Source organism: Podarcis erhardii (assembly GCF_964252035.2).
Source record: "Podarcis erhardii genome assembly, chromosome: 11".
NCBI lineage: Eukaryota > Metazoa > Chordata > Lepidosauria > Squamata > Lacertidae > Podarcis > Podarcis erhardii.
Genome location: NC_138501.1, coordinates 27,457,858 through 27,483,331, shown reverse-complemented (window position 1 = coordinate 27,483,331; position 25,474 = coordinate 27,457,858). Strand labels below are relative to the sequence as shown.

At 43.4% G+C, this 25,474-nt stretch overlaps 1 long non-coding RNA gene across 1 annotated transcript; it reads left to right on the top strand.

The window, feature by feature from the left end:
• The first annotated feature begins 10,229 nt into the window (after positions 1-10,229).
• Positions 10,230-21,177, top strand: LOC309352669. The gene is made up of 3 exons (XR_014161410.1): positions 10,230-10,329; positions 12,478-12,539; positions 21,106-21,177. It is a non-coding gene; the product is annotated as an uncharacterized lncRNA (long non-coding RNA).
• Positions 21,178-25,474: the final 4,297 nt, after the last annotated feature.

Sequence of the window (25,474 nt, the reverse complement as noted above, 5' to 3'; positions counted from 1 at the left end):
CCAAAGGCAAGTTTAAGAAACTTTCCACTGTTGCTGAAGCGGAGAGCAACTTCAGCAGGGGCCAGGCTGGTGGGAGGTGCCGTTCCAGGAGAAGGAAGGCCAGGCCAGCTGGGAGGAGCCCCGGGCAGTGTTTTTCCACTGGAGTACAACGTCTGCATGGCAGCTGCCCCCACCGGAGCACAGAGCCGATGCAGGATGTTTGCAAGGACACTTCTCATGGGAACCAGGCGAGTTTCCATGGCAACAGGCCTGGGAAGACAGGCAGGCGTGGAACTGAGCCAGGTGGTCGTGGTAAACAGCAGGAAGGGGCTTATCAAGTCTCTGCGAGTATGGCATTGTTCGAAGACGGCAGGATGGAAAATTTGAAAATGGCTTTTGTAATCGACTCTGCAGCTAACCGCAACATGGTTCCAGAGACATCTGCAGTCAAGATGGGGAATTGCACGGCAATTCCGGCCGGACAAACTGTTATGTTCGCAAATGGACAGAGAACCCAGATTAAAACTGTCACTAACGTTTTCCTTTCTGTTTTGCAGGAGACGCTGCAGTTTTGTGTTATCCCAGAGGGGGATCACTGTTTGTTATCTGTGCCTTATTTGTTAAGTAAGGGGTTCAAAGTTTGTTTTGAAAATGATGTCTGCACAATCTCCAGAGGAGGGAGGTTACTTGCCAAGGTTAAGAAGGGGCAGAATGACCTTTTCATTCTTAAAACGTCTCTTGGGGGTGAGGGGAAGGTTGAGAGAGCACAGGCGCAGCGTGCTACAGTTCCCACTCATGTTCAATGTGCTTGTGCATGGCATCAGAGGACCAATCATAGTTCTCTAGAAGAACTGCAAGTACTTCCTGAGGTTACCAGAGGGTGTAAAATTAGAGATTGTGGACGTGCCATTAGTTGCGCCACATGCAAGCAGGCGAAGGTGAGGGGGTGCAGTTACCCAAAGGTGGAACGGGTAACCACTAAACCTTTTGAGCTGGTTCACATAGATTTGGCCGGTCCTGTCAAGGAACCAAGTCTGGGAGGGGCCAGGTTTCTGCTAACTTTTTTGGATGATTTTTCGCAGAGCACCTGGACCCACGGCCTCAAATCCAGGGAGGATGCAGCACAGCTGATCAAGAGCTGGGTTGAGGGGGTGGAACAGAGATTCTCCACCAGGGTTCAAGCGATCGTCAGTGACAGAAATGATAGGTACACTGGTTCTGCTTTGCAGCAGTTCTTTCACAGAAGAGGGATACGTCACACAGTTACTTCACCCAGTAAGAGGGGGGTGGCAGAGCTGAGAAGTGAAGCTCTGGTTAAGGCTGGACAGGTGATGCTGAAAGACGCCAGGTTACCTCCAAAGTTTTGGCTGGAGGGAATCCGTTGTGTGTCATTTACCTGGAATCGTGTCTACAACTCACTGGTAGGTGACACACCGTACTCGTTGTTGAATGGCCGCAAACCCCAGGTTCACTTTCTGCGCAAGTTTGGATCTCCTGCGGTTGTCCCTGTGCCTAAGGCTTTGCAAGGGCCAGATGGAGCCAAAGTCCAGAAAATGATCTTCTGTGGGTATGAGCCGGACGCTCGTGCATGGAGATTTGCTTATCCGTCAGGTGATCAGAGTAAGGTGCTGATCAGTAAACACGCTGAATTCTTTGAGCAGTATGAAAGGCCAAAGATGTCTGCACAGCGTGATGTTCTTTCAGAATGTCTCTCTGATTCAGAGGACAGTTCTGTTGAGGAGGAAGAAGAGGCTGAGTCTGCTGATGACGACCAGGTCACTGACCAGGGTCAGGAGCAGGGTGGGGCGTCTCCACAAGTTGTTAGGAGAGGACAGCCCAAGAGTGAGCCTAGTTCTCCTGTAAGTGTAATGGAGAGGATTCGAAGACGCTTTAAGTCAGAGGGGGAAACCCGTGATGCAGAGGACACACCTGCTGGTGACAGTGAGCCAGAGGAAACACCAGAGTTTGTGCCTAGGCGATCCAGTCGCACAACCAAGGGTATTCCACCTGAGAGGTACCAGGCCACAGGTACGTGGGTAAGTTTCGCACAGTGCGATTCTGAGAGTTGTGAGGTGATTCCACAGATGCCCAACAGGTACGCCAAGGTAGGGCGCAAGGCATTGGGGAAGGGATTGATCTCACAGGGTGTTGCTGAAGATGTTACACAGGTTTTGTCAGAAAGCGACGCAAGGGGGTGTGTGGGAGTTCAGAACTTAACTGGTTAAGTGTTCTGAGCTGTGCGTCACTTTCTGACGTCAGCTTTAGAAGCTGGGAGGAGTCTGGGAGGAGACTGTATCTTGTTGTTCTCTCTGTGTGTCTTGAGAGAGACGGACATGTTTTCGACATGGCTGCAAGCAGCGATGGGCTGAAATGTTTCAATAAACAACTGTAAATAGACGAATCTGTCTGTGTATGCTTGCATGGAGCAAGGGAGAAAAAGACTGTTTTACACCGCTGTAAGCCACTCTGCTGAGCCGTGGCCAAAGAGACAGCAGACTTACGTGCGCAGCTGGAAGGAAGCGTGCCGGACCGCTGTAAATGACTGATTGGGATCGTAAAGCTGTCTGAGTACACGGCTCAACGGTCAAGCTATCAAGATCGTTATCTCGCACATGTATGCCCATTGGTTTGAAAACAGGACCCAATATTACATTGTCAGCTGAAATGATCGATAAGAAAAACATCGTACCGCAGCTTGACAGCACGATGACAGTTTTATATGCTGCTCTTCCAGTAATTAAATTGCTGTCAGCTGGAAGGAGTGGCGTTAATTGCCCAGATGCTTGTTGCCAGTTGTGAGTGTCCCAAATCCTGATTGAGCCAACTGGCTTCGTTCTTGTTTCTGGTTTTCCCTTCGATGTGTCCTGGCTTCTCTTCAAAACTGCTTTAGTTCAGAAGCTGGAAAGGAACCGAAGCTGTTTATGGTTGCATCCTTGACTATGAAGGCAGATTGGCAGGGACTCCTATACTTTGGGTCCAACTGTGGGCCACTGTGAGCTTGTATCTGTATGGAAACAAAGGGTAAGAAAATCAGGATCAGTTAGTGGGTGGACTGCTGAACCCTTCACACTTCCTGTCAAGTTCCAGCTCCAAGCTTCAGTAAAACTAGCCGTCTTTTCCTATGGTGGTCATGTGTTCCTCTGTTGGGTTGGGATGCAGAGAGAAAACAATACATAGCCAGGCCTTCAAGCACAACCTTGCTTGATTGCAACATAACCAGACTGAATGGAAAACTCCTTGTGTAAAAGAACCACAGGAGTCAAATCAGGGCAAAAAGCACTAGCATTAGCCTACAGAACACCTGCTTTATTCTGAAATATTTCTGTTTGAAGTGCTCTTCTCTGGAAGGGGTCTGTATTTGAATGGATGTCTGGTCCAAGCCCAGTTTAAAGATAAAGAGCCTTAAAAGGGAGAACAGAAGCAACTGAAGTTATTCACCAACAGTCAGAACCTGGACAGGAGACTGAGCAGGATGAGATGTGCTGTATTTCTATTTAAAATATAACTCCCTTTTGCCAGAGACAGTATCTGTGCTTCACTTGAGCCATCCAGAACTCTGAAATGACTGCATTTTCACTTTGACAGGTGATTTATCTGACTGTCTTTGGATGACAAAGTATTTTGTTCTCTTCTAAGTTATTTAAGTGTTCAAAGTCCATAACATTCAAAATGTATACATGCAATAAAGTTGGAATGTCATCAGAAATTTGTTTGGCTATAATGTCTACACACACACACACACAGAGAGAGAGAGAGAGAGAGAGAGAGAGAGAGAGAGAGAGAGTATATATATATATATTTGCAGGGCCATTTATAGATCGGTGCTTGTGATTATAAATGTAACTGTTTTCTATTCAAAAAAAGTGCCAGATGTTACTGTTTGAAAATATTTCTTCACTGGGAATTTATTTTAGGTGTCCTTTGAAGTGGTCAGTTTCTGTATGGCACATTTTTTAATCAAGAAACATTTTTAAACAAGCAGGGCGCTTGGGTCTTGTTTCAAAATGCAGCACCACAGACAGCCATAACAATAAAAGTCAGCTTCTATCTTGACAATATACCAAGATATGCACAAGCACCGTAAAATAAATCAGTACACAGCATGTTAAATGTGCTATAACAGCCTAACCATTTCCTGACACAATTATTTCCCATTTCCCATTCTAGTTCATTTACAGAGAATGCAAACCCATGCATGGGGTTGGAGGCCACCTTAAGCCCACAATCCTTATTTTTATTTTTTTGCACCCATGTTATGATTCCAATCCCACTTTGAAAGTGTCTATAAATAGTCCAGCTGGAATAATTTAGTACCAGAAGGCACTCCCTATCCAAAATGCATCTTGGAATCTCACTGGAGAATGTTCAAAGTTTGGATATTCAGGACAGAATTGGATTCTCTTGTCAAAAATGATCAAAGAAGGCAAGTTCTCTAACCAGGTGCCAAAATGATTTATACGGTCAAATTACAAATTACAAGAAACATAGGAAGGTTCCTCAAACAAACACTTCATTTCAAACTGACTACTCTGTATTACAAGGTTAGTATTACAGGTACCAGCCAGATGTTTTTGACAATGACACCCATCACCCCAACCAGCATGGGATGCTGGGAATTGCAATTCTTAATATCTGGCTGTTGGATACCCCTGATGCTGGATGTTGGATACCCCTGTTGTATTATGCAGTGTGGCTCACTGTCTGTCCTGAGCATTAAAATGAGCATTTCCTTGTCCCTACCAGTGGCAGCCAATGAAGTGGAGTTGAAGGTAGGGTACTGACATCTCGGCAGCTCTTGAAGACAAACATTGCCGTAATGTCCTGACTTGAATCTCCAGCTTCAATTATTGCCTTAGCTGTTATACTGTTTTAATGGGCTTGTTCATTATATATTTTAATTATGGGTGTTTTAATGTAGTTGTATTACTATGTATTTTAATTGTTGGCAGTTATCATTTTATAAACTAGTTTTATTCTTGTTATTTTGCTGTTTATTTTTGTTTGTGAACTGCCATGGTATTTCTTCTTGAAATGAAAAATGGTAAAATAATAATAATAATAATAATAATAATAATAATAATAATAATAATATACTTGTGTGTATACACTCTCTCTCTCTCTCTCTCTCTCTCTCTGTGTGTGTGTGTGTGTGTATTACATACATTGAGAAACATTTACTTATTTATTGAACATTTTCTTTTAAAACCAAGCCATCTTTATTCATACTGCTGGAAATACTGTTGAAATTGCTGGTGCAACATATACAAACTGGGTCCCAAATGCACAGCTCAGACTCTGAATTGGTAGATCATAATCACAGTACAGGGCATAAGAGTTCCAGCTTCAAAACACTTGAAGTAGCTAGATGCTTTTTTGTAGTACAGTCGCACCTTGGATCCCAAACGCCTTGGTACTCCCGAACGCCGCAAACCCAGAAGTGAGTGTTCCGGTTTGCGAACATTCTTTGGAAGCCAAACGTCTGAGGGGGCTTCCGCTTCCTGCAGCCAATCAGAAGCCTTGCTTTGGTTTCTGAACGTTTTGGAAGTCGAACGGACTTCTGGAACGGATTCCGTTCGACCTCCAAGGTACTACTGTACAATGATAGCTCATTAGTAGAAGAAGGTTAGGGCTAAACAAGAGAATATGTTGATAAGGAACCCAGAAAACGTGGGTGCTCTGGACTGGGAGTTGACAACCTGCGGCCCAAGCACTGTGCGTGGATCCTGGCCTAATTTCATGCAAGCAAAATAGGGGGAAAGATGGCAGGAGAGAGAGAGAGAGAGAGAGAGAGAGAGAGAGAGAGAAGGAAATGACAGAAAGCGAGAAAAGGAGTTCCTCTGTCTTGTTTGGATGTAGTTCAAACTAGCCCAAACCATTTCCCTTGAAGCCAAACCTAGATGGAAGATTGTTATCTGAAATAGCAATCACCCACCAAAAACGTGGAATCGGAATGGTTGTCACAAGGAAGCACCCCTAGCTTTCATAGATGATAGAACTAAACAGAAGAACTTGCAGTGTGCAGTGCGGTTCTCAACACATTCACTGATGCCCTTGACAAAATATTATGATCTACATTGTACATTTCCTCTTCCTACTAAGACTTATCCTGCTGTGCTGTTACATTCCAACGGGCAGTGTTATGCTCCTACAACAGTTAAGATTGTATGCCCCCTACTCCTCTGTGCCCTTCTGGTTAGTACAAATTGATGCAAACTACTGAACACTACCAGGAGTTCAGTCAGCCTGGCTGTAGGTAATTTGTACTTGTCAGTCAAGCATAGCAAGAGAGAAGGAAGTAGGAGCTGCAGCCTGAGGATAAAATTTTATTCTTGGGAGTTCCCTTTGGGTTCTATCCATTGCAATGCAGAGTAGGCCTTTTAAGGGTCCCGCAACAACAGATCAAAATAATATTGATTTTATCTCGAAAGAAGATTAAAATCAAGCTTTCTTAGACCCACTAGAGTGGGGAGGTTTGAGATTTCAACTGCCCAGGGTAAAGAAAAAGTGATTTCCAAAATTTGTATAAACTATTATTAGAATGGAAAACAAAAGATCATAGCTGGTAAAATCAACTATGATTCACTGGGCAAGAGACCTAGGTCATAGTATAGAGATGAGTGCTTGGGAGAAACTGTAGAAAAAAAAATATTTAAAATTTATAGCATGTTACACACTGAAGGAGAATTTTATGAAAATGATATATAGGTAGTATCTGACACTGAGTAAATTAGTTTCGATGTAAAAACTGAATCAAATATCTCCTGGAAATGTAAAGAAAAAGAAGGTACTTTATATCATATGTGGTGGACATGCAAAAAGGCTAAGAACTTCTGGGAGATTGTATATAATGAGCTGAAAAAAATATTTTTCTTTTCTTTTAAGTATAATTGATGCAAGTATATCTAGGGATCATAAATCTCTTTTTATGTATGCAACTACAGCAGGCCTTATGGTGTATGCCAGTGATGGCCAAACTTGACTCCCCAGCTGTTTTGGGACTACAATTCCCATCATCCCTGACCACTGGTGCTGTTAGCTAGGGATGATGGGAGTTGTAGTCCCAAAACAGCTGGGGGGGCCAAGTTTGGCCATCACTGGTGTATGCTCAGAAGTGGAAGGAGGACACAATATGGCAGGTGGAGGTATGGCAAATGCCAAGATTGACAAATAGAAGAAGAAGAAGAAGAAGAAGAAGAAGAAGAAGAAGAAGAAGAAGAAGATTGGAAATGCGTTTTAGATTATTTGGAAACTTACTGTAAACACATTAAAAAGTTAACAGTAAAAGAATAAATTCAGCAATAAGAAATATTGAGATATAAAACTGAGGAAAAAATAAGATATGGGGAAAATTAGAATACGGAGTGGAAAAGAAATTAACAAAATGAACCATGGAAGGGGTGGAAGGGGAGTTAATATAAATTGTGTGTTTTGTATCTGAAGTACTGTTAGTGTTTCAAGTGTAAAAGTGAGAATGAAAAATAAAAGAATTTTTCAAAAAAATATTTTGATTGCCTAGGAGCCTCCACAGGGTTTAATCTGGCACTGCATGACTGTTTGAAGTGGTAAGATTAAACCAGTATCTGTATAGTGCAGATGGAACCGAACTTAGGTTATACTTCTGCTCACTGTGGGAAGCTGCCAACTCAGACAGACTTAAGGAATGTTCCTATAAATTCCCCCTATATGGTGATGAATTAGAGGATTGCACCTGGGAGTTACGACCCTGCCACCATTTCCATCTGCATGTGTCATACCTCCTACCAGTCAAATGTTCAGCCAGCATATGATGAGTCTGCACACACATGCTAACATTTGCACATAGAGATCCTTCACAGGTATACGTTGGTTTGCATGTGAACATGGTGTAGCTATTATTATTATTATTATTATTATTATTATTATTAAAATGTATACCGTCCTTCATCCATAGATCTTAGACAGTTCACAACATAAAATTAAAATATAAAAGACACAAAATACATAATAAAAATAAGAACAAAAACAAACCAATAATCCCACACAGACACAGTCACTCTCATGTCCACTGGATGTGTGGGGTTGGCAACTGAATGTCCCCAGTCATGCACAGCCCACTCTGCTGTTCCCTGGCAACCATTTGGCCCAATAAAGGTCAGGGCTGCTGCCTCACTCCAGTGCTGCACCAACACGATAACCGAATGGAGTTATTTTAATACTGTACTAGTTGAAACCACCTTGAAACGCTCATCAAAGCAAGAGCCGTAATTGTGATGAAATGTAGCTTCGCACGCATGTTCTCCATAGGCACAATCTATCTGAACGGACAAGCCGAAAAGCTAGTGGTTCTGTGAACTGGCCTGCTGCCACCTTCACAGTCACCACCCCAGCCTAGGGCAGCTCCTTCTCTCGGTATGAAATATGGGTTGTTGCCGGAATTGTTTTGCTCTCAGCAGAAGCCACTGACTGACAGGAAGCCTCTCAAGCTTCAGGGTTTGCCCTGCAGCATGCAAACATGCTTCAGTTGGAGCTTCTGCTAATGCTTAAGGCTTCTGGTGGCGTTTTCCCCAATGCTGGGAGATGGCAAGAGTGGGAAGAGAAGAGTGAAGCAGCTATCATGAACAGAACAACAGAAGCATGCAGTTTCAGAGTCTTGACAATGCAGTCACCACACACCCCTCATTCACAAACTGGAAATGGCAGAACATCTTCTCGGGTGGGCATGTCATGCGCCCTAGCTACAGAGACTAGTGCTCTTTTTGAAGGTCTGTCCTATACAAGTCCCACTGAAAGAAACAAAACCATAAGAACAGAAACCAGAGATGCCTTGAAGCTGTCCAACCATTTGTTCATGGACAGCAGACTGAGCAAGCACACAGGTCCCCTGGTCACAATCTTCCCTGCTAGGGTAAGTTATAAAGGTAAAGGGACCCTTGACCATTAGGTGACCGACTCTGGGGTTGCAGCGCTCATCTCGCTTTATTGGCCGAGGGAGCCGGCATATAGCTTCCGGGTCATGTGGCCAGCATGACTAAACTGCTTCTGGCGAACCAGAGCAGCGCACGGAAACGCCGTTTACCTTCCCGCCGGACAGGTACCTATTTATCTACTTGCACTTTGACTTGCTTTCAAACTGCTAGGTTGGCAGGAGCAGGGACCGAGCAACGTGAGCTCACCCCATCACGGGGATTCGAAACGCCGACCTTCTGATCGGCAAGCCCTAGGCTCTGTGGTTTAACCCACAGCGCCACCCGCGTCCCTAGGGTAAGTTATATTTCTATGTAAATTACCGCAGATCTTTGGTTCCCCCCCTTTTAGTGATGCATGGAGCTGGGGCTGATGGGAGTTCGAGAGCACCCACAAGTGAGGAGTTATGGGATCCCCATCCCTGAAATAGTGAAATACAGAAACACAGTTGTGTGTTTCTGCTCTCACAGGCTCTAAGTATTTGTGTCAATTTTATACATCCTGAGCTTAAACACTACATGGTGAAAGTTAATTAATACTTCCAAGAGGTCTATGAAGATATTAAGCATCTTGGATAATGACCAGGACTGCAAATTTTTTTGAGTCTATAGTTTGCTATTGGCTTCAAAGAAATAGAGGCCGAGCAATCAGGCCTTTTAAATCTAGAAATAATCACAGATAATTGCAGATGCAGAGTAATAAAGGGCAATGATAGTATCTTGCACTGCCTGGAGCTTTCCCTGGTAGTATCTCAAGGAGGTTTCATTGCATATCGTTCTGAGATGCATTTTCCAAAAAAGAAAAGTAGAACACATAAATTGTACAGTCAGTGGGTATGAACGGTAGAGTGAAGCATGATAGGTGTTTATAGATGACTGCTTTACCACACTGCTAGATGAGCTATAATGATGATGATAAAAAAATATCTGTACCACATGGCAGGATGAAACCTCTTGAAGCATTCTACTTGTGTGAAACAGCAGCATGCATGCAGAAAGAGCAGTGACTAGCATGCTAAACACTCTCCTCCAGGGGGGCCAACTTGAATAAAATATTGGTGAGCAGCCATGTGAACCCCACCCACATAATTGATCACAAGACATGGCACATGTGCACCATTTGAATGGCAATGTCCATAAACATTGGGGGGGCTGACACCTCAAATATTTTGTGGGGGAGGGTGTGAAGTGACCTAGGAGTTGGCTCCTATGTTCTCTGCCCATTTTCCTCCCCACACAATTTAGAATTCTGGAAGATTCTGAGTTCTAATCACACAGGGATCTCCACAAGTGCAGGAGGCCCCCTGAATGAGATGTTTCTCATCAGGGCTGCCATACGCTCAGCAAAATGGCATCCAGGTGGATTATTGCTTAACCAGCAAAATGTCCAGGAAAACCTGGACATATGGCAAGTTGGGCTATTTTATTTAAAATTTTCTGGTAAAAAAATCAAAGAACCCCCCCCCCAAGAAAGCTCAACAAATTTGACATAAATAAAATAAAATAAATAAATAAAATAAAATAAAAAATAAAATAAAATAAAAAAATAAAATAAAATAAAATAAAATAAAATAAAATAAAATAAAATAAAATAAAATAAAATAAAATATGGCAACCCTATTTCCCATTCCTCAACTTATGGAGGGCAACAGGGAAATAGGGGTGGGGTTTAGCACAACTCAACCACCCTCTTTCCACCAGTGTGTTGCCTTTTCATGCTCCAAAACACCTGATTGAGCCCTCGATCGGGTAAGAGGGCCTGTGCGCAGTCCCAGTTTGAAATCCTTATTGATCTATTTTGCCATTTCTCACACTACCATATTTAGTAGCATTTTCATTCACCCAAACCGCCAATTTGCCCAGATGTTTAAACAGATGCAGGAATTTGACACACCCACCCACCCACCATAGCTGTCAAGTGTCCCTTATTTGACGGGACAGTCCCTTATCCCAGCACCATGTCCTGCTGCTGTCCCTTATTGATGATGTCCCTTAAATTTCCCAGGTTTCAAAGGAAGCAGCTCCTCTCCCTCCCTCCTTGCCGGCCAGGGAGGAGGGAGGCTCCAACTGTGTTGCTTGGCTGTGTTGCTCACCCAATAAGAAGTCTAAGAACGACTGGGGAGTAGAGCTTGCATGCCTTGTGCTGATCAAATCGGCTGTGTTGCCTGGGGACTCGCCTTTGCTCAGCGCTTCCCAGCGGAGAGGTGACGGTGGTTTTCCTTGAGGCTTGAGGCTTCGTTTGGCTGCTGGCTGGGCTTTCTGCCTTTGGCTCGGAGGCGCTCAGAAGTTGAACATACCTGTGCTTGGAAAATGCCTTATTTTGGCTGCTGATCCCTTATTTTTGAGGCTGCTGGTCCCTTATTTTCAAATCTGTAAGTTGACAGCTATGCCACCCACCCACCCACCCAGTGATGTTGTATAGTGTAGTCTGGCATCCTTTGATTTAATAAGCATCTGTGTCTCTAAAGCTAATCCCACATAGTAATTTGATTTAAGTAATATTAAATTTATCCATGAGAACCACGATAGTTTTGCAGAACTCAACTAAAAGACCTACAAAGAAAAATTCCATGCCAGATGCCATTGATTACATCTGTCAAGCGACAGTCTTGGTTTGTTTGCTAAGGGAGAAGGAATATTGGGCATAATGTGAGATCATCTTCTAAGGCCCTCCTTCGTGTGCCTTCTCCTCGAGAGGTCCAGAGGGTGGCAACATGAGACAGGCCTTCTCTACAGTGACTCACCGTCTATGGAATGTTCTCTCCCCAGAGAAGTTCGCCTGGCACCTTCATTATACACCTTTAGGCACCAGGCAAAAACGTTCTTCTTTAACCAGGCCTTTGGTTGATCTGATTGACATCCTATGCCCTTTAAAAATGTGGCTCTGTTTTGGGGGGGTGTTATTGGGTTGTTTTTATTTTGATTATATATATCGCGGTTTTTATATTGATCTTTTCTATGAACCACCTTGAGACCTCCAGGTATAGGGCGGTATATAAATTCAATTAATAATGATGATGATGATGATGTTTGAGGAGTATTATTTCAATGAAATTTGCAGAGGATAACCTTGTGATGAGGGCCAGTGTGGTGTAGTGGTTAAGAGCGGTAGTCTTGCAATCTGGGTAACCGGGTTCGCGTCTCCGCTCCTCCACATGCAGCTGCTGGGTGACCTTGGGCCAGTCACACTTCTCTGAAGTCTCTCAGCCCCACTCACCTCACAGAGTGTCTGTTATGGGGCAGGAAGGGAAAGGAGAATGTTAGCCGCTTTGAGACTCCTTAAAGGGAGTGAAAGGCGGGATATCAAATCCAAACTCTTCTTCTTCTCTTCTTCATGCTTGATTCCAGTGAGACTCCAGCCACATGCAATCTTAATTTGCTCAGAGACTTACATTTGCATGTGTACATTTAAAACTGCATATGCAATTTATTATTATTATTATTACTTATTAAATTGGTGTACCACCCTTCATCTGCAGTTCTTAGAGCAGTTCACAACATAAAATTACAAAATAATTGTGTCATGGCCTGTGCCCTGCATCTTTTATTTCCCTAGCAATGTTCCTGATGAAGTGTTTGGAGGAGGGAGGCTTAGAGAAAGAGCTGGGATACTTGTATGTAGGGACTAGATATATATATTTTTACCATGAACCCCAGCAAATATTGATAGTTTCCCTAACAACTTAATCTTTTTGCCTTCCTAAATGAGCACAGTACACATTTTACAACTCGTTTTCCCACATTGAACCATATGGGTATGTATACATGTGCATATGCACATACAAAAGTAATTATTTTTAACAGACATTTATAGTCACTTGGGCTGTAATCCAGAGAACAAGATGGAAACTATTTAGTTAATGACTTGGGTATTTTTGGTTTTGGTTTTCAAAATCATCCTCATAGTCTAAACTCCCATGATGGCTTCCCCAACATATTGAGAGTTAAGATGCACAGTTTATTGTTTCAAATTATATGAGAGATGTGATGAATCCCCAAATACAGCACTGGTCACTTTTGAGCCAAGAAAGTGTTCCAGGATACATTTTGTGGATGCTCGTGGATTTTAAATGCAAGCAGTCCAGTAGGTTTTTAATTACCAGATTAAAATTGTGGATGGCAAAGGATGCAGGAAATAGATATATTTGTGCACATATGGGACTTTTATTTTTTTATGTGTGCAATTTTGCATTTGGTAAAGAATGGAAATAAAGGAAGTAAAGCCTGTTTATAGTGGCTAGCATCCAATCCAAGGGTAGCTTTGAATAAACAATTTTGAACACCAGTTCTCCTTATCATATCACTCATTTTTAAAACTTCTTTCCATTTCCAAAATGGTTTTCATAAAGAATGAGGGCCTGCTTTTCAAAAAAAAAAAAAAGTAATTTTTTTTAATGGCATTGAGCATTTGCAACTATAGTTCTTTGGATCCTGAAGTTAATTTTCTTTTTAAAAAAGCAACACCCAAAAGTTAATTTAGCAGTGAGAAGGCCTCTGACTATTGGATTCTTTTCTTTTTTAATAGAAAATAAAGTTCAAGTAGCGTCGGGCATGGGCCCACCCATATGTATTTGGAAGGAGGTGATAAATTATATAGTGTTGTGACTTGGGTTGTGTGCGGACTCTACTGGAAGATCACATTGTTGAATTAGCCTGTCACGGTCCGGTTCACGGGCTATCGAAGTCCTGGCAGGGGACGTCAGGACCGGGGGCAAGATGGCGGGGTGGGAACAGGAACGGGAGGCCAGAAGCCGGGAGTCGGGAGGCCAAGAGTCTGAGGGTCAGAGAGCTGGGAGTCAAGAAGCAAGGATCTAAGGATCCGAGGGTCAGGAAGCAAGGAGTCACAAAGTCAAGGGTCCGAGGATCAAGAAGCAAGGAGTCATGAGTCAAAGGTCCGAGGAGCAAGGAGTCAAGGAACCAAATGCAGCAAGGCAGGGGACGTGTTGCTTTGGCAAAGAGCTGAAGGGAAATGCTGACCTTATATCCCTTCCCAGTTCTTGCCACCAGGTGCTGTGAGTTACCAATCAGCCTCACCTGTGAGGCTGCACCTTGCCTCTTGAGAACAAACTCAGGAAGGCCCCAGTCCTGGTCACAGGGCCTGGCTCCTGCACGCGCACCTGACATAGCCAGGCAAGAACCATAATGGCCTTAAGTATGGGTCATCAGTATAAGAAAGGATGTGGCTTTATGCCAGAGGGCAAATGGGTGGGCCCCGTCCCTCACCTGGCTGGTAGTTAGTAGGACAAAAGCCAGAATTGGGTGTGTGAGAGAGCTGGGCTAATAAGGAGGCAGAAGCCTGAGAATGCTTGATTTCTGCTTGATGCCAAGGCTGTGGCTATGGGAGAAGCAAGGCCGTCTGGGGTGTCAGTGCTGTGAAGCCCTCCATCATAGGCTCAGATTGTAAATATTGTGGGATATAATATCACTGAAGCAGTCAAATACAACATTTCCTGTTTGCCCGGAGTGGACACACAGGAGAATGTTGCTCCAGCCAGGAGAACTTCCTGTCACACCTGGTCTGGAACATCCTCCCCCTGCATGTGACCAGGTAGATGGGCATGACCCTAGCAGAGCCTATAAAGGGGCTAGTCATGCAGCCATCTTCCTCTTGACACTCTTGATCCCATCTCTTCTTGATGCCTTTTGCTGTCTGCTCTCAGCCAGCATCACATGCGCTCATCCCTCACAGAGGTTGAATCCACACTTTTCTCTGTAACTACAAGCTAAAGCTGCCTTCAGGACCGTACTTCGAACTGAATGTAGGTAAACCTTATCATTACTTTTAAAAGAAGACTGTTGTGTCATTATTGTTTTTAAAAGGGGATTTACCAGCAACAATCCAATCTGGACAAGCCAGACTGGATTGCTTAACTCAAATGGTTCTAACGAATCCATCAACTAGCTTATAGCAATGTGCACGGGAATGTGCTCTGTTACTAGCTCACTAGCTTGAGTGAGGAAGAATAATATTTAATCAATATATCCTCTCCTACTATCCTCAACATTCCCACAAATATATGTAAATAAACCATATATCCTAATGACACCACAGTCTCTGCTGTGCCTCATTCCAAAGAATCAAACCCTGGGTAAGTGTTGAAACCTGTGGGATCTTGCACCGCTCAGAGATTGGGATGGTGTGCAACAATATGTAGGCTCCATTCATATTTCATGCAGCCTGTATATACTTGGTACTTGGACATACTACTAAAAATAGAATGAGAACCAGACCTAAGCCTTTCTTAAAACAGCTGTTTTAATATTTGGAAAGATTTGAACTTGTTCAAATTCAGATCTCTGCACAATATGCATTCCTGACACTATCTTAGAGGCATTCCCCATTTCAAATGCAGATAGTAAGAAAAAAGAAAAGGGCATGTTAGGGATGTTTAGAAGATGAGTAGGAGATCCAGATGTTGGGTTCAAGCCAACTCTGTCTGCATTTAGCCTTACTTCCCTGCACATATCACTTTTCATTCTCCATTGCTGAACTGTAGCTATCTTCCTAGCTGCTCATTTTATTGAGATCATTTTGAATCCTGGTTTGTCAAATTTATTAGCTATCCCCAGGCCATTCCACAGAATGAGGTCGTAATGTACATGATGGCTCCAGAATCTTCAGTTGCTAGCTTCTGCATTCTCTCTCTCTCCCCCCCACCCCCCTTAAATCTCTTTGCAAGCTATAAAGGAGGTAAGAACAGGCAAAAGGAGTAGGGAAATGAAAAGGGAAGACCTTACAGCTACCACAGGCATCATGTGATATGTACCCTCCAGTTGTTGATGGACTCCATCTCACATCAGGCTCAGTCAACAATACCAATGGCCAGGGATGGTTGGAGTTGTAATCCAACAACATCTGGGAGGAACCAGCATTCCTGCTATCCCTGACCACCAAAAGGAGGGCATGGGAGGAAAGGTAAGGAGTATTTGATCCAGGAAAGAAGTAGCCTCCATACTGTGCAAATCTAATAGTGTCAAAGAACTTTCACAAAGAAAATGCTTGCAGTTTTTGGATAGAGAATTCTACTCCTGCCAAGCTCCAGAATATAAACTAATCAATAATGCACAGTCATTCTAATACAGGAACTATACAAAGAGAAGCTTTTTGGGAAATTACTTTATAAATGAGCAGGAGTATTGATTGCATGTCTGCGCTGCATCATGGAGACAGCCCCGAAGTTGCAGACACAGTTAATATTTAATATCCACCTATCCAAGGGATCTCATTTTGACCGACAATGTTAAAAAGCAAACCTGGAAAAGTATTCACTGGTGACCTTCTGCATTTGCAAACATGACAGGAAAGAGATCAGTGTATGGAATTGTGATTTTGAAACAGTCAGTTCAGACTTGGAAGGCCTCCTGTTTGTTATTACACCCCATGGGACCACAGTGCATCCATCATACTAGCCAGCTTGGAAGATTCATGGCTAACTCAAGCATGTCCAGAATGATTAGGAATCTGGAGTCTGCCCCAAAGCCAATATTCACCTTTAGAAAGTATTGCAATTATCAGTAATTTATTGATAGGAAGTATCTAATAAGAAATTTTCCTTCACAATCCCACAATAAATTCTGTTTTGAAGTGGAGGAGCTGATAATGGGAACAAATTCTCCAAGAATGCATAGCATGTTAAATAGCTGAATTAGAGAACACTCTTGTGCAGTACCACTGAATTCAATGTGACTCACTCACAGTTAAGTGTGTAGGGTGTGTGTGGAATAGCCACAGCCCAAAAGTGGCCCATCAAACCACTTCAAGTGGCCGGCCAACCCTTTACAAAACTGAGCACTTCATCTTTCATGGTGCTACAGCTAAAAAGACTCAGCACTTAGAAAACTCCTTTGTGTTAAAACCTCCTAAAATGGCACTTCAGAAGAGGGGAAAGAGGCACGTTTACAAGGCAAGTATCATAGGTGCCTGCTCTAGGGGGCCCTTGGTGCCAGGACACTCACAAAATTTAATATGGGAACCCCGAGGCGACCTCCCAGATGACGTCCAAGGCCCCTGTGAACTTTGGAACACAACTTCCAGTTTCTATCAGAAGTCACGTCAGAGGTGTCGCGAGACCTCAGATGTGACCTCCGAGACCCCGCAAGGCCTTGGAAAGTACTGCTGTGCCACCGCCTCAATGTGATGTCATGACATCATGATGTCACATTACGTCACGGGCGCCATTGGGCATCCAGAACCTGGGGCCAAGTCAGCACCTCTGCCCTCTCCATCTCAGGGCTGGGAAGAAATATTCTCCTCCTCCTGGCCCCAGTGCTGCAATGAAAACTATCCACGTGGCATGAGTGTGGATGTTGTCACTCTGGTAGTTTCATCTAAGGTACGTGAACTCAACTGAATTTCTCCTCCATCCCTAGTCATGATATGACGCTGGTGCAACAGTGCAAAGCTGAGCAGAGGCATTTTGCTGCCTTAAGCAAAAGACAAGGTGGTGGGGCCCCATTCCATTTACAGACAGAAGCTGACTGAACTAGCAGCTGAACATTGCTGCAACATTGGTGATAGGTCAGTATCCTCCACTGCACCTGAGGGCAGCAGGCTTAGCAGATTAGTTAAGGAGATGCAAGGGCAGGTGATGTCCTCCAACATTTTGCCACCACTCTCTCAGCATCTGTTGCCTGAGGCAGCTGCCTCACTTTACCTAATGGGAGGCTCGGACTTGCAACAGGGGTGCAATGCTGGCATAAGCCCTCTCTGCCAGCATACTAGCCCCTCATTATATGGTTCGACACTGAAGGTACTAGGCTTTCTCATAGCAGAAGAGAAATTCACATTGATTGTACATGATCTTTAGTTTAATTTGTCCCCTATCAGTTTTAGCTGATTATACATCGGAACTTAAATCATGCCTCTTGCGATTGGAATTAAAGAAATCAATTGATAATTTATTTTTTAGTAGGTGTTAGATGCTTAAGGGCATTTTTTTCTCCCTTAATTGGGCTATTTAAACACTGCACAAGATTTTCTGGCAGAGAAGTTTTAGGCTATAAAAAATAAATCCTTTAATTACTGGGAGGGGGGTTGCTTGTGTGGGTTTTTTTTCCCTTTTCTTTTTTTATTATTATTACTTTTCCAACACTCTCAATCTAAAGATGTATGCTGCAATTATATGCCAATTATTCCTTTCATCTCTACTGGCTGAAACACTGCGAGTTTTTAACCTTTTTAAGTGTTTTATCACACTGCAAGTCAAATAGTGCAACTTAAACTATATGGAGAAACTCACACTTGGTGATTAGCAAGTTCTGCAGCTTGTACCTGCTAAAATGCATAAGGATCCAGCCTATATTTCCATTCAGGATTAGACCACAGCCAAGTAGACATAAGGCTCACCTACCTAGCATCAATCAGAATAAGGAAGGCCTCAGACAATGGCTTAGAACCTAATTTAGGTGGGAGTATCCTATCAGTGGAATTCTGCTAATGAGGTTATCCCACCAGCAGAAACAGGGTGACACTTTTGTATGACTCTCCCTTTCCCTTTGCAGCCCCATCACTAGAAAGTTGGAGGGGAGGGCATGAGCTCTCTCACATACACATTCAACGAACAAAGAAAAGGGGTAGGGGCCAGGAGACATGGGATGAGAGCCAGTAGTCAGAACCAAAGGACAAATCAGGAAGTGCAGGCAAGGAACAACAGGTCTAGACCAAGTCTAGGCCAAAAGACAATCAAGGATCAGAGCCAAAGTCTCATCAAAATATGGGAGCACACAGGGTCAACGATACAGGAAATCAGGGCCAAAGGCTAATCCTATCCTGAGCACAATGGGTCATATTTCTGAGGAGGATTGCATCCTTAGCACCTATAGGCTGCTTCTGGCAAGTAGCAACTAATATGCATGCAAAATCCACAAACAACACAAAGGAAAGCAATGACCCTTCTGTTAAAACAGCAATAGTGAATATGTAAATAGCCAAGTGATTTGCCCTTATATTTACAAATACTGTGTGCATGTTTTTTAACTTTCATGGCACAGAACTAAGGTGAGAAGCATTCATAGCAAAAGGCCATTCTGTGATAGGGGTCAAATGGGAGGACAGAAGGAAATCTACTTGAGAGTCCATTTTCAATGGATTTCTCTCACATCCTGAGTGCAGATATGGTCCCCATGTAGATGTGATGTCATGGAAGTAAGCAGCATATTTGCTTGATTAAACTGTATATGGCTCTTTAAGCTCTGATTTTTTCTTTCTTTTGCAATTGCGTCCTTACTTGTTCCATACTTCATGCAGCATACAATGTCAGGTGTGGGGCAGGAGGTGTTGTCTGGGCAAAGTGGGATCCATGCTGAGCCTCCTTAGGTCCATAAGCCAGAGGTTTCCCACCTCTGTTGTAAAGTATCCTGTGATGATAACTGAGGGTCAGAAAAGGGTACAAATCTACAAGGCACATTTCTTTGCTCATTGGGTGTGGTTGTGAGCAGCCGTATGCCGTTCTACTGCAGATTTATCAAATATGTAACATTAGGAGTTGTGCTGGATTCATATTAATGTTCAGCCCAGTATTACATGGCTCATGTGCATTTCAGGCATTTCTGAAGGGCAATTCTTAAAGCCCACACAAAGTTCTCTTTTTCCTTTCCCCTTGTTGCTCCGTCACCTTTCTGTATTTTTACAGGTGCTTTGGGCTTTTGCATTGATATATTAACCCCCCAAGTATCAATACACACAGACATTAGCAGCACCCAACCACAGCCACACCTGCACCAATCTACAATGCTCTCCATTGAAGGCATTTTACAACTCTTTTAAACAGCCAGCATTGAACATGAAGAATGCTATAAATGCGGATTATTAAAATGTTGCTGTTGGATGGCTGTTTTACAGCTACACTTGGCAGTGGCTTGGGAAAGGAGTCCTAACTAGTTTATTGCTGTGGTTTTCCACGTCTTAAAAGCCACATTATTAACGGGTTGTGTGAAAAAACAACAACCCAACAACAACTACTAGAAGATGTGCATTGTGCTTTTCATTTTAATTTTACTGTTTGCACGCAATTTTGAATGTAATTTGTGATGTCTCAGCAGCTTTTTACATAGCCAAGTATGTTGTGAATTGCACTGCGTGCTGTTTTGCTTTGCAGATTTTGCGATATGAAAACTACCCCACCCTCGCCTCAGTTCTTTGGCACTCGTCTTCGTAGTGAACATGTGCCAGCCCTTAGCAAGCCAGCTCCACAGATGAATCTTCTGCTGCTAACACCTCTAGCCATTCTTTTATGTCAATACATACCTAGAAGGCTGCACATTCTGGGCATGATCCAGAGAAATGTTGGCACAGTGAACATCCATTACATTTGGATCTGAAGGACACCTCAGTGATGCTCCCGCTTCATCTATTGTTGTTAATTTGCTGAAAAGTCCACAGAGAAGTTAATGCCACTAAAAAGAGCTCCACTGGATCAGAGCAAAGGCCTGTCTGGTCCAGCATCCTTTTTCTCACTGCGATCAAGCAGATGTCCCTGGAAAGCCCCCAAGCAGGACATGAGCACAACAGCCCTCTCCCAGTGACTGGTGTTCCAAGGCCTGTGGCATGTTATCCTGGAGGTAGTATATAGTTGCCATAACTATGAGAGTCTTATCCTCCATGAATTTGCCATTCACAGAACATCTATGTAATTCCACCTCTATTTTTTAAAAAAACACCAAGCCTTTCAAAATCCACTTTGAGTTCATGGTTTGTTGCTTACTGTGCAACATGTCTGGTCGAAAACAAGCCCTACTTAGTTCCAGTGGTGCCAACTTGAACAAAACAATTGGGGAGGGCAGGTAAACCCCACTCCACATAATCCATCATATGACATGGTGCAAGCATACAATCTGAATGGCAATGCCCATCAACTTTGTGGGGGCCTGGCCCCCTCAATTATTTTATGAGGGGCAAAGACCCTTCGGCCCCTAGGAGTTGACTCCTATGCTTAGTTTAATGTTCCCAGTTAAGTAGATGTAGGATAGGGTTCCCATATTTCAAAAAGTAAAAACCAGGACACCCCCAAAATTGTTGAGCTTTTCTGGTGATGTCCAGGGAAAACCAGACGTATGGCAGTTGTAGTATAGGCTATCATAAGGTGAAAGGAGATTCAGTGGAGGTTGTTCCAACACATCCAAGACCTGGCAGCTCACAGTGGACAGGGAGGGAAGTAACACTGATTTCTCTTCTCTCTCTTTTTAGCCATTTCTGGTTCCTCCTTCCCAACACCAACACCCTCCCATGGCCCATAATGGGAGTGAAATTAACAGGGACATGCCCTGCTGTCAGTGAAATCCGTGAATCCTGGGATATGAATAAAATGTGTAGGATTATGCCTGGTTCTGACAGCCCTCTAACAGAACAGTTACTCTATTCTTAATGGTGGAAGCGTTTCACAGTGTTAACCTATTGCATGCCATTTTGCACTATTATGCTACTTTAGAATGCTAAAGTAGGGAGTCAAGAGATAAAAGGAACAACTGGCAAGTTTGGCCTTGGAGTTCAAAATGAAGCAGGGCAAAGGGTAATAGAGTTCTGTCAAGAGAACAAGCTGGTCATCACAAACACTCTTTTCCAACAACACAAGAGATGACTCTACACATGGACATCACCAAATGGGCAGCATCAAAATCAGATTGATTGTATTCTCTGCAGCGAAAGATGGAGAAGCTCTATACAGTCAGCAAAAACAAGACCTGGAGCTGACTGTGGATCAGATCATCAGCTTCTTATAGTAAAATTCCAGCTTAAACTGAAGAAAGTAGGAAAAACCACTGGGCCGGTAAGACACAATCTAAATCCAGTCCCTTATGAATACACAGTGGAAGTGAGGAACAGGTTTAAGGATTTAGATTTTGGTGGACCGAGTGCCTGAAGAACTATGGCTGGAGTCTCGTAACATTATACAGGAGGCAGCAATGAAAACCGTCCCAATGAAAAGAAATGCAAGAAAGCAAAGTGGCTGTCCAATGAGGCCTTACAAATAGCGGGGGAGAGAAGGCAAGCAAAATGCGAGGGAGATAGTGAAAGATACAGGAAATTGAATGCAGATTTCCAAAAAATACCAAGGAGAGACAAGAGGGCCTTCTTAAATGAGCAATGCAAAGAAATAGAAGAAAACAACAGAATGGGAAAACCCAGAGACCTATTCAAGAAAATTGGAGATATGAAAGGAACATTTTGTACAAAGATTACCATAATAAAGGACAAAAGTGGAAAGGACCTAACGGAAGCAGAATATACCAGAAAGATATGGAGGTCTCGTACACCCCAGGTAATGTGGTTGCTGACCTTGAGCCAGACATCCTGGAGAGTGAAGTCAAATGGGCCTTAGAAAGCACTGCTAACAACAAAGCCAGTGGAAGTGATGATATTACAGCTGAACTATTTAAAATTTTAAAAGATGATGCTGTTAAGGTGCTACACTCAATATGCCAGCAAGTTTGGAAAACTTAGCAGTGCCCAGAAGATCAGTCTACATCCCAATCCCAAAGAAGGGCAGTGCCAAAGAATTCTACAAGGCAGGCTTAAGCAGTATGTGGACCAAGAACTCCCAGAAGTGCAAGCTGGATTTCGAAAGGGCAGAGGAACCAGACACCTAATTGCAAACATGCACTGGATTATGGAGAAAGCTAGAGAGTTCCAGAAAAACATCTACTTCTACTTCCTTGACTACTCAAAAGCATTTGACTGTGTCGACCACAGCAAACTATGGCAAGTTCTTAAAGAAATGGGAGTGCCTGATCACCTCATCTGTCTTCTATGTGGGACAAGAAGCTACAGTTAGAACTGGATATGGAATAACTGATTGGTTCAAAATTGGGAAAGGAGTACGACAAGGCTGTATAGTCTCTCCCTGCTTATTTAACTTATATGCAGAATTCATCATGTGAAAGGCTGGGCTGAATGAATCCCAAGCCGGACTTAAGATTGCCAGAAGAAATATCAACAACCTCAGATATGCAGATGACACAACCTTGATGACAGAAAGTGAAGAGGAATTAAAGAACCTTTGAATGAGGGTGAAAGAGGAGAGTGCAAAATATGGTCTGAAGCTCAACATCAAAAAAACTAAGATCACGGCCACTGGTCCCATCACCTCCTGGCAAATAGAAGGGGAAGAAATGGAGGCAGTGAGAAATTTTACTTTCTTGGGCTCCATGATCACTGCAGATGGTGACAGCAGTCACAAAATTAAAAGATGCCTGCTTCTTGGGAGAAAAGCAATGACAAACCTAGACAGCATCTTAAAAAGCCGAGACATCACCATGCCGACAAAGGTCCATATAGTTAAAGCTATTGTTTTCACAGTAGTGATGTATGGAAGTGAGAGCTGGACCATAAAGAAGGCTGATTGCCAAAGAATTGATGCTTTTGAATTATGGTGCTGGAGGAGACTCTTGAGAGTCCCATGGACTGCAAGAAGATCAAACCTACCCATTCTGAAAGAAATCAGCTCTGAGTGCTCACTGGAAGGACAGATCCTGAAGCTGAGGCTCCAGCACTTTGGCCACCTCATGAGAAGAGAAGACTCCCTGGAAAAGACCCTGATGTTGGGAAAGATGGAGGGCGCAAGGAGAAATGGACAACAGAGGACAAGATGGTTGGACAGTGTTCTTGAAGCTACCAGCATGAGTTTGACCAAACTGCGGGAGGCAGTGGAAGACAGGAGTGCCTGGCGTGCTCTGGTCCATGGGGTCACAAAGAGTCGGACACGACTAAATGACTAAACAACAACAACAACTTGCGCAATAGAAAATGGCTTACTCAAGAACTGTCCTTCCCTGAAGGAGTGTCTCCACCTCCATCAAACAGGCCAAAAACTGAGGTCCAGCTCCAAGGGTCTTCTGGTAGTTTCCCCACTGCAAGAAGTGAAGTTACAGGCAACTAGGCAGAGGGCTTTCTAGGTAGTCAAGCAGATAAATAACTATACAACATTCCAAAGACACCCGAAAGCAACTCTGTATCAGGAAGTTTTTAATGTTTGATGTTTTGCTGTGTTTTTATTATGTTGGAAGTTGCGCAGAGTAGCTGCCTCATCAGTGGCAGAGCTTCATGCTCTGGCACCAGGGGGCGGAGAGCAGGCGGGGGTGGGGCTGGCGTGTGTCCCGGGGGCGTGGTGTGCGTCCTGGGGCAGCCCCCATGGCATCCTATTGGGATCGCGCTGCCAGGGGCAGTCCGCTCCCCCCGCACTCCTCTTCCTCCGCCAGTGTGCCTCATTAAGTCCCCTCCCGTTTTTTGTAATTTAGTTTGTAAACTCGTTATGCTAGGGACCTGACATGTTTTTGCTTTTGCTGATGTTACTCTGTGAAGCTCCATAATCAAAGAGAGAAAATTTTACATTGTGATACAAAGACATGGCATCATAATCACCAAGCAGGGTCAATGTTTTAAAGTCAACACAAATCAGTCTGGTTTTAACATGCAAAGAGTGGTTGCAGAAACTGAGCCTTGCATTAAGAGTGGCCTGGAACAGGCCTGAGGTTGCAGCTTCCCTAAAACCTAATTTGAAACGTGTAACACAGCAGTCTGATTGGAAGTTGTGCTTACAGGGTAGTCGTGGACTTTGGGGATATATGGAGTCTAAGGTCAGCTCCAAGTAAGCACAAAGGCTGAAGGTGGCTTAAATCCTGACACCACACGCAAGACATTCTGAAGCCATCTCTTATTGCAGCCTGGCCAGTGCCTACAAGTCAGTTGCCCAGAAGAGTCCAGCCTTGATTCCTTGTCAAATATCGCCACCAGGTGGCTTAATAATAGAAGAGGTCTTACTGGTGAAAAGAAATGAGAAAGCCTTTTGGCACTTGTAAAAACCATTAAAAACAGTTCTCCACAAAGCTATTAAGCAAATATGTGGTTTGGAATAGAGGATTAGCCTACATCAAAGCCATTTTATCTAGCTCTTCAAAAGCTTAAATCAACACAATTAACTTTTCCTCCTTGATAAGTATATTCAATTATTCAATCATGTGATGTATTATTTCTCTCTCTCTCTCTCAAATCAAGAGAAGAAAAGAGGAACATTACCTCCAAAAATAACAGATACTTCAAGTTATTATGTGGACACTAAATCATTTTGTTATTTGTTGCCTTTAAATGCCACCTTTTTCTCCAAAGAGCGGAAGGTGACATACATGGTTCTCCCCCATCTCATTTAATCCCCACAACAACCCTCTGAGGTATGCTTGGCTGAGAGACAGTGACTGGCTCAAGGTCACCCAGTGAGCTTCATGGGCAAGGAGTATTTGAACCCTGGTCTCCCGGGTCCTAGTCTGACACTCAAACCACTACACCACACTGAGGGTGTTATGCATTTTGATAATGTTAGCATGCCTATCGTGACCTGCTATGGGGAAGAATGGTATGAAACTAAACTTACATTTAAACCACATTCACCTCTCATTTCTGAGATACAGTTCATTTTGGTCATTCTTTGCCAGAGAACGGAAATTGAGGCAGAAGACTTTAGCTCTCTGAAGGTGTTATGAACTCAGCGCTTCTGACAGAGTGAGGATGTGTTTAACCACATCCACCTCGCATTTCTGAGACACATAACATCCTGGTTATTCTC